Here is a 9264-nt window from a genome sequence, read left to right on the forward strand (position 1 = left end):
CAGATGGGAATTCAGCCTGAAAAATGGGGAGCAGAAAAGAACGACATGAGGGAATCAGTCTTTCCAGAAACTGATCCGATTTCTTTATTTGGGGGTTTGCTTATACACCTTTTGTTACATATAGGGATGAATACAGAGTCACACGGGGGTCAGCAGTCCTGACCTTTATCAAAATCAGGTGCTTCACATAAATGTATTAAAAAAAGGTCTTAGGGATATTACATCATCTTCTGGCCATGAGTGAGACCTGCTGACATTTTATGATCCTTTCTTTCTGATAACCAAAAAACTTATTTTTTTCAAGGGTGTTTTTTTCTTAAACCAGGCACCACCCTCCAAATAAAGTTACATTCCTATAGGGTGAGGGTGTAGTGAGTTACAATCAAGAAAGGAATCTATTTAACCCAAGGTTAACATGATTAATCTTAAAGGTTAATACTTACTTCTCCTATATGCTTAAAGGTTAATACTTATTTCTCCTATGTGTTATATTCATTATAAGGGCAGGGAACATGGAGATTTAGCAGCAAACATCAGCCTAACAAATAAAAATCCTTTCACCAATGCTCCCCTTAAGATCTATTTAGTCTTAAGATAGTGATAAAGATACATTTTTACATAGCAAGGACACAGTGATTTATAACAAAGTACAGTGATCTATTACAAAAGAGAAAATCCATTAACTCAAAAAGTCTAGTATTGCTAACCTTAAAACTACTATATTTCCTTTTCTATATTCCAAATACATTGATTAATATATTCCCAGGTGCCTAAGGATATGGAGGCCTGGCGGCAATCATCGACTCAACAAGAAGAAAAAGCCCTATGCTAGTTAAGACTCTCAAAATACTCCAAAACTCTCTGTGCTGTTTATGGTTAAGAGGTAGTAAACAATCATGTGGCAGGAGTATGGATAATCCTGTCACACAACTAGTCTCCCAGCAGAGAGGTTTGACCTGAGACATCCTTGTCCCACCCAGAGCAGGGAATTAGCAGCAATTATTGACACAACAAATGAAAAACCCTTCACCAATATAATTCCTAACCAACCCACTATGCTAATAATTTCCAACTCCCCAAAAGAATTTGCCTTTAGTAAGTCTAAAACATCTCGTGCCTCTCAGGTTGGGAGGCTGTAAATAATCACATGTGGCTGGACGAACCTATACAGGTGGGCTAGATAACCTTCAGAGGAGTCCATAAGCTGAAACACTCTTGTCACGCCCAGGAATTTTTATTGCCTTGGAGCTGCACGTTTACTCCTTCTCCGAGAGAAATGGTTATGGGGGAGAGCTCCCCGTAAAGTCAGAGGTGTAGGTGAGAGCATAAAACAGACTCTGGTTTTGGGGTTAGATGCTCGGGAACAGGGGGTTTCCTGAGGCTTGATCATGCCAAGCCTCCTTCCTCATGACCTTTGCCATGGGCAGAGTTCCTCACGCTGGCCCCCAGCAAGGCTCTTTAGTTCTTTGCTTTCTGCCATAAGGGTGGTATCATCTGCATATCTGAGGTTACTGATATTTCTCCTAGTAGTCTTGATTCCAGCTTGTGTTTCTTCCAGCCCAGCGTTTCCCATGATGTACTCTGCATATAAGTTAAATAAGCAGGGTGACAATACATAGCCTTGATGTACTCCTTTCCCTATTTGGAACCAGTCTGTTGTTCCATGTCCAGTTCTAACTGTTCCTTCTTGACCTGCATATAGATATTTCAAGAGGCAGGTCAGGTGGTCTGGTATTCCCATCTCTTGAAGAATTTCCCACAGTTTGTTGTGGTCCACACAGTCAAAGGCTTTGGCATAGTTAATAAAGCAGAAATAGATGTTTTCCTGGAACTTGCTTGCTTTTTTGATGATCCAACGTATGTTGGCAATTTGATCTCTGGTTCCTCTGCCTTTTCGAAAACCAGCTTGAACATCTGGAAATTCACACGGTTCATGTATTGCTGAAGCCTGGCTTGGAGAATTTTGAGCATTACTTTACTAGCATGTGAGATGAGTGCAATTGTGCGGTAGTTTGAGCATTCTTTGGCATTGCCTTTCTTTGGGATTGGAATGAAAACTGCCCTTTTCCAGTCCTGTGGCCACTGCTGAGTTTTCCTAATTTGCTGGCATATTGAGTGCAGCACTTTCACAGCATCATCTTTCAGGATTTGAAATAGCTCAACTGGAATTCCATCACCTCCACTGGCTTTGTTCATAGTGATGCTTTCTAAGGCCCACTTGACTTCACATTCCAGGATGTCTGGCTCTAGGTGAGTGATCACACCATCGTTATTATCTGGGTCATGAAGCTCTTTTTTGTACAGTTCTTCTGTGTATTCTTGCCACCTCTTCTTAATATATTTTGCTTCTGTTAGGTCCATACCATTTCTGTCCTTTATTGAGCCCATCTTTGCATGAAATATTCCCTTGGTATCTCTAATTTTCTTGAAGAGATCTCCAGTTTTTCCCATTCTATTGTTTTCCTCTATTTCTTTGCACTGATCACTGAGGAAGGCTTTATCTCTCCTTGTTATTCCTTGGAACTCAGAATTCAAATGGGTTGTTACCTGGGGTTTAAAAAAATTTAAAGAAGCTCTTTATTGAAATACTTGCATCAGAATCCCTTGTCATTGCCTCAAACTGATGCTTTGTAATTAGGGCAGATTCACTGGTGGATGAGATTTTATTTTAAAGAATTCTTCTTCATCTTTAACATTTCCTAGCTTTACCCATTGTGTGATATGCCTTCATTCGTCTTAATTAAGATTTCTAAGCAGCTTAAAAATAAAGTTTTTGATGTCTGCTTGCAAAAGGAGTAGATACTCAGCCACAAATATGAGGTTTATTTTTTCTAGAGGGAAGAGAAATGATTTTTAATCATTCTTTTATTCATTCAACAACTACGTATGGGGCATCTTTGTGGTTGCCCCATTGTTTAGTCAGTCAGTCATGTCTGACTCTTTGCGACCCTATGTAGCCCGCCAGGCTCCTCTGTCCATGGGATTTCCCAGACAAGGATACCAGACTGGGCTGCATTTCCTTCTCCAGACGAATCTTCCCAACCCAAGGATCGAACCCCCGTCTCCTACATCTCCTGCATTGACAGGTGGATTCTTTACCACTAAACCACCAGGGAAACCCTATGGGACATGTACAATGCTCCGAACGCTGGGTTAAAGGATGAGGCAAGGATAACCTGGAAATCCCTGTGGTCCCTATCCTTATTCACAGAGTGCATAGGTGGGAGAGAAATCAAGCAGATAATGAGACATAACTTAGTTGTAATCCTGGTAAATGACACCAAGGAAAAGCAGGAGATGAGACAGCAGGAGCCCTAAGCTTAAGGGGGGAGGCAGCAGGACCCTTGCTCAGCAGGCTCTCTTTCACCCAAGACCTGAGGGAGTCAGCCAGTTAAGGACGCAGATGGGGGCTTGCAAGAGGACGCACATTCAGGAGCTTGGGAGAGCATGTGTGAAGATCCTGGGGTGAATAGGAATGAAGACAAGACCAACACATCCAGAATCTCACAGCTCCAGAGGGGGCTAGACCTTGCAGAGCCTTGTAAACTATGGGAAGAACTGTGAATGGTTTCAGGAGTCAGATGAATTCACGGAAAGGACTCAAGTGGAAGAATGATGGGCCTGGATTTGATTCCTTTTAAAAGATCATTTGGGTATATGTTAATACTCTGTAATGGTCTATATGGGAAAAGAGTCTAAAATAGAGTTGCTATTGTTCAGTCACTAAACTGGGTTCGACTCTTTGGGACCCCATGAACTGCAGCAAGCCAGGCTTCCCAGTCCTTCACCATCTCCTGGAGTTTGCTCAAACTCGTGTCCATTGAGTCAATGATGCCATCCAACCATTTCATCCTCTGTCACCCCTTTCTCCCATCCTCAATCTTTCTCAGCATTAGGGTCTTTTCCGATGAGTCACCTCTTCCCATCAGATGGCCAAAGTATTGTAGTTTCAGCTTCAGCATCAGTCCTTCCAGTGAATATTCAGGACTGATTTCCTTTAGGATTGATTAGTTTGATCTCCTTGTTGTCCAAGGCACTCTCAAGAGTCTTCTCCAGCACCACAGTTTGAAAGAAGCAACTTTCTGGTACTTAGCCTTCTTTATGGTCCAGCTCTCACATCTCACATCCATACATGACTACTGGAAAAACCTGCAACAGGATAACTTTGCTGCATACTTGAAACTAAGAACATTGTAAATCAACGATACCCCAGTAAAAATTTAGAAGGAAAGATCATTTTGGGTGGTTAGTGGAGGCTGAGCTGGAGGTGGGGTGGGTGTGGGTGGCAGCGCTTCGGAGGCTTCTGCATTAGTCCAGACATAATGGTTTTGATGGCAGTGGCGGTGGTGGGGATGGCTGTTGGCAGTGAAGACAGAGAAAGAGAATCCATTGGACACACTTTGGAAGTTGAACCGACAGTCTTGTCAGCAGGTGGTGGAGATGTGTGGTTTATGCTTTCTCCAGAAGGTGATGAGATGATTTCTGGAGCAAGTTCAAAGGACACTAAATGAGGATACTCGAGGGAACATTAATTATGGACCTAGACTCAGACCAGTGATGATAGATTCAGCCTCTGGAGATGGCTGGCGACAGAGGCCTTGAAGAGCTGATTCCATCAACTCCTTGATGTTCCGTTCAGGCTGTTGTCTTTATGCAGCCCAGCTTCCAATCACCAACCTCAGATTTTACATCTGGGCTGGTGCCTGGAGAGTGCTTATTCTCCTATGCATGTCAAAAAGGGCTCATTCTCCTCTGTTCCCTAAGAACAGATCTCTAATCTGTTAAAACTTTCTATCTCTTCTTGAGCCAGTTTTGGTAATGTGTATGTTTCTAGAAATTTCTTTGTAGATTATCTTAATTTTTTGGCATTTAATTGTTTAGAGTATTTTTTAAAAATAATTCTTTAAATTCCTTTAAGGTCTGTAACAATGTTCCTTCTTTCATAAATATTTTTAGTTGTTTTCATCTTCTCTCCTTTTTTCTTAGTCTGGCTAAAGTTTTGTCAATTTTGTGGATTTTTTTTCAAACAACTAACTTTTTATTTCCTTGAATCTCCCCGTTGTTTCTCTATGTTCTTTTTTTTTTTTTTTTTAACCCCTAACCTTTATCAACCTCAAAAGGCTTGAGAGCTTTAGGTTTGTTTTCCTTTCCCTGAGTTACTTAAGATGTAAAGCTAGATTGTTGACTTGAGATTTTCTTGTTTAATGTATGCATTTAGAGTTATAAATTAACTCTGAGTACTGCTTTCACTTCATCCCATAAGTCTTGGTATGTTGTGTTTTTATTTTCATTTGTCTCAAGGTATTTTCTATTTTTCCTAGTGACTTCTTTTCTAAACCCATTATTTGTTGGAGTGTGTTGTTTAATTCCCGTAGAGTTGTGCATTTCCAGCTTTACTTCTTTTATTTATTTCTAGCTTCATTCCATGTGGTTAGAGAGGAGGATATTTTGATGCTTTAAATCTTTAAGATTCATTGTTTTAAGACAGAGCATTTGGTACATCTTAGGGGATGTTCCGTGTGCACTTGAGAAGATTGTCGGTTCTGCTGTCGTTGGTTGGGTGCTCTGTGTATGTCTGCCGAGTCTGTGGTTTACAGTGTTATTTAAGTCCTCTAATTCCATATTGATCTTCTGTCTATATGTTCTACCCATTATTAAAAGTGGAAAATACTGAGGTCTTCATGTATTGCTGTGGAAGTGTCCATTTCCCCCATTCAGCTCAGTCAATGTTTACTGCAAACACTTGGGGGCTCATTTGTCTGGTGCATATTTTTCAGGGAATCTATTTAAAACTTATTTTGAACAACTTTACTGGAGTCTATTCATGTTGCCAGTTTAGAGATCTTGTTTTGAGCCAGGTATAGCAGTGTAGCTGAATGCAATAACTTCTGTGGTCATCACTGCAGACATGCCCTTTCTAGTCAACCTTTGAAACTTCTAACAAAATATCATGAAAGAGAAAAGGTAAATCCACCGTTTCCTTCCTACTTGCATCTAAGGTTATTGGCAACATTTTTCTGTGTAAATAAGAACCCTTTAATCCTCTGTCAGCTCATTTCAGACAAGGCTTGAGGACTGAAAAATGTGAGTTCCATCTTATGCCTAAGATTACTGTAGGAAAAACTGAGAATCAGTTCAGTTTAGTTGCTCAGTCGTGTCAACTTTTTGCAACCCCATGGACTGCAGCATGACAGGCTTCCCTGTCCATCACCAACTCCCAGAGCTTGCTCAAATTCATGCTCGTTGAGTCAGTGATGCCATCCTACCATCTCATCCTCTATCCTTTTCTCCTCCTGTCTTCAGTCTTTCACAGCATAGGGTCTTTTCTAGTGAGTCAGTTATTTCCATCAAGTGGCCAAAGGATTGGAGCCTCAGCTTTGGCATCAATCTTTCCAGTGAATATTCAGGACTGATTTCCTTTAGGATGGACTGGTTGGATCTTTTTGCAGTCCGAAGGACTCTCAAGAGTTTTCTCCAACACCGCAGTTCTAAAGCATCAATTCTTTGGCACTCAGATTTCTTTTTTTATGGTCCAGCTCTCATATCCATACATGACTACTAGAAAAACCATAGCTTGACTAGATGGACCTTTGTTGGCAAAGCTTTTTAGTATGCTGTCTAGGCTGGTCATAGCTTTTCCTCCAAGGAGCAAGCGTCTTTTAATTTCATGGCTGCAGTCACCATCTGCAGTGACTTTGGAGCCCAAAAAAGTAACGTCTGACACTCTTTCCATTGTTTCCCGCATCTATTTGCCATGAAGTGATGGGACCAGATGCCATGATCTTCATATTTTGAATGTTGACTTTTAAGCCATCTTTTTCACTTCTACTTTCACTTTCATCAAGAGGCTCTTTAGTTCTTCTTTGCTTTCTGCCATAAGGGTGGTGTCATCTGCCTATCTGAAGTTATTGATATTTCTGCCGGCAATCTTGGTTCCAGCATGTGCTTCATCCAGCCCAGCATTTTTCATGATGTACTCTGCATAGAAGTTAAATAAGCAGAGTGACAATATACAGCCTTGATGTATTCCTTTCCCAATTTGGAATTAGTCTGTTTTTCCATGTGTGGTTCTAACTGTTGCTTCTTGACCTGCACACAGATTTCTCAGGAAGCAGGTAAGGCAATCTGGTATTCCTATCTCTTGAAAAATTTTCCACAGTTTGTTGTGATCTACATAGCCAAAAGCTTTGGTGTAATCAACAGAGCAGAAGTAGATGTTTTCCTGGAATTCTTTTGCTTTTTCTATGATCCAGTGTATGTCGGCAATTTAATCTCTGGTTCCTCTACATTTTCAAAATCCAGGTTGAACATTTGGAATTTCACAGTTCATGTACTGTTGAAGTCTCGCTTGGAGAATTACTTTGCTAGCATGTGAGATGAGTGCAATTGTGCAGTAGTTTGAACATTCTTTGGCATTGCCCTTCTTTGAGATTGGAATGTAAACTGACCTTTTCTAGTCCTGTGGCCACTGCTGAGTTTTCCAAATCTTGATGAAAATGAAAGAGGAGACTGAAAAAGATGGCTTAAAACTCAATATGGAGATCATGGCATCTGGTCCCATCACTTCATGGTAGATAGATGGGGAAACAATGGAAACAGTGACAGACTTTATTTTATTGAGCTCCAAAATCACTGCAGATGGTGATTGCAGCCATAAAATTATAAGATGCTTGCTCCTTGGAAGAAAATCTATGACCAACCTAGACAGCATATTAAAAAGCAGACACATTACTTTGCCAATAAAGGTCTATCTAGTCAAAGCTATGATTTTCTAGTAGTCATGTATGGATATGAGAGTTGGACTACAAAGAAAGCTGAGTGCCAAAGAATTGATGCTTTTGAACTGTGGTGTTGGAGAAGACTCTTGAGAGTCCCTTGGACTGCAAGGAGATCCAACCAGTCCATCCTAAAGGAAATCAGTCCTGAATATTCACTGGAAGGACTGATGCTGAAGCTGAAACTCCAATACTCTGGCCACCTGGTGCTAAGAAGTGACTCATTGGAAAAGACCCTGATGCCAGGAAAGACTGAAGGCAGGAGGAGAAGGGGATGACAGAGGATGAGATGGTTGGATGGCATCACTGACTTAATGAACATGAGTTTGAGCAAGCTCTGGGGATTGGTGATGGATAGGGAAGCCTGGTGTGCTGCAGTCCATGGCATTGCAAAGAGTTGGCCATGACTGAGCAGCTGAACTGAACTGTCCCAACCCCTTGTGCTTAAACCGGAAATTAACCGTCATGCCTATATATTAGGGTCATTGTGACAATGTATTTAGATTGCAGCTGGCACACTAGCATAACTTAAAAAAATGAAAACTATTGGTGCTGTGTTTAGAGAGCAAATAAATGTACCGAAACCTCAATCATCTCTAGCCTCTATGATTTTACTTTTTAACTTAGGGTTTCCTGGAAGGTCAGGGAAAAATATGGATGCGTTGATTTAGATAATTCCTGAAATGTTATGAAATGTGGCTTTTGCTGACTAACTGCCAGAGTGCAGCCCCTAAGAATTTATGACGTTCCAAAAAGGAATGAAATTTCCAAATCGCATTCTTATTAAGGACAAGTAGAAGCTGGGTACAGGTAATGACTAAAATTTAATGACTGTTTGCTCAGTGGTAAAAAAATCCACCAGCCAACTCAGTCAACCCAGGTTCAATCCCTGGGTTGGGAAGATCTCTTGGAGAAGGAAATGGTGACCCACTCCAGTATTCTTGCCTGGGAAACCCCATGGACAGAGGAGCCTCGCAGGTTATAATCCATGGGGTTGCAAGAGTCCGACACAACTTAATGACTAAACAACAAAAAGAACAAAATCTACTTTTTACTGAGATCTGTTGTAGGAAATGAGCATATTTGATTTCATTTAATACTCTAGATAATTCTATCAAGTAGATATTATTTATCTCCCACTTATGGGTGAATAAATTTAAGAAATTTAAACTCACAGAGTCATTTAAACATTTAGATCTAGAATTTGAATCCAGGTCTGTTTGATGCCCAAGCTCCTGGTCTTTCTTTGCCAACATCCACCTACCTTGTCTAACCCCAATCTTTAAGAGTCAGGGATCAAAGAGCCTCAAAAATGCCTAGTTATGCCTAAATCAGTATTTTTTTAAAAAATGTTTTTGTCTTTGCTGACAGTGGCTGCACAGGTAGGGGATTTCTTGGACTGGTTTCCTTTTGATCCCTGGTTTTGTGTCTTTCATTTTCCCTAAGGTCTTCATCTCACACATTTTCTCTGGCTTCTTCAGGATTCAGG

Source organism: Ovis canadensis, chromosome 10 (assembly GCF_042477335.2).
Source record: "Ovis canadensis isolate MfBH-ARS-UI-01 breed Bighorn chromosome 10, ARS-UI_OviCan_v2, whole genome shotgun sequence".
In the NCBI taxonomy this organism is placed as follows: Eukaryota; Metazoa; Chordata; class Mammalia; order Artiodactyla; family Bovidae; genus Ovis; species Ovis canadensis.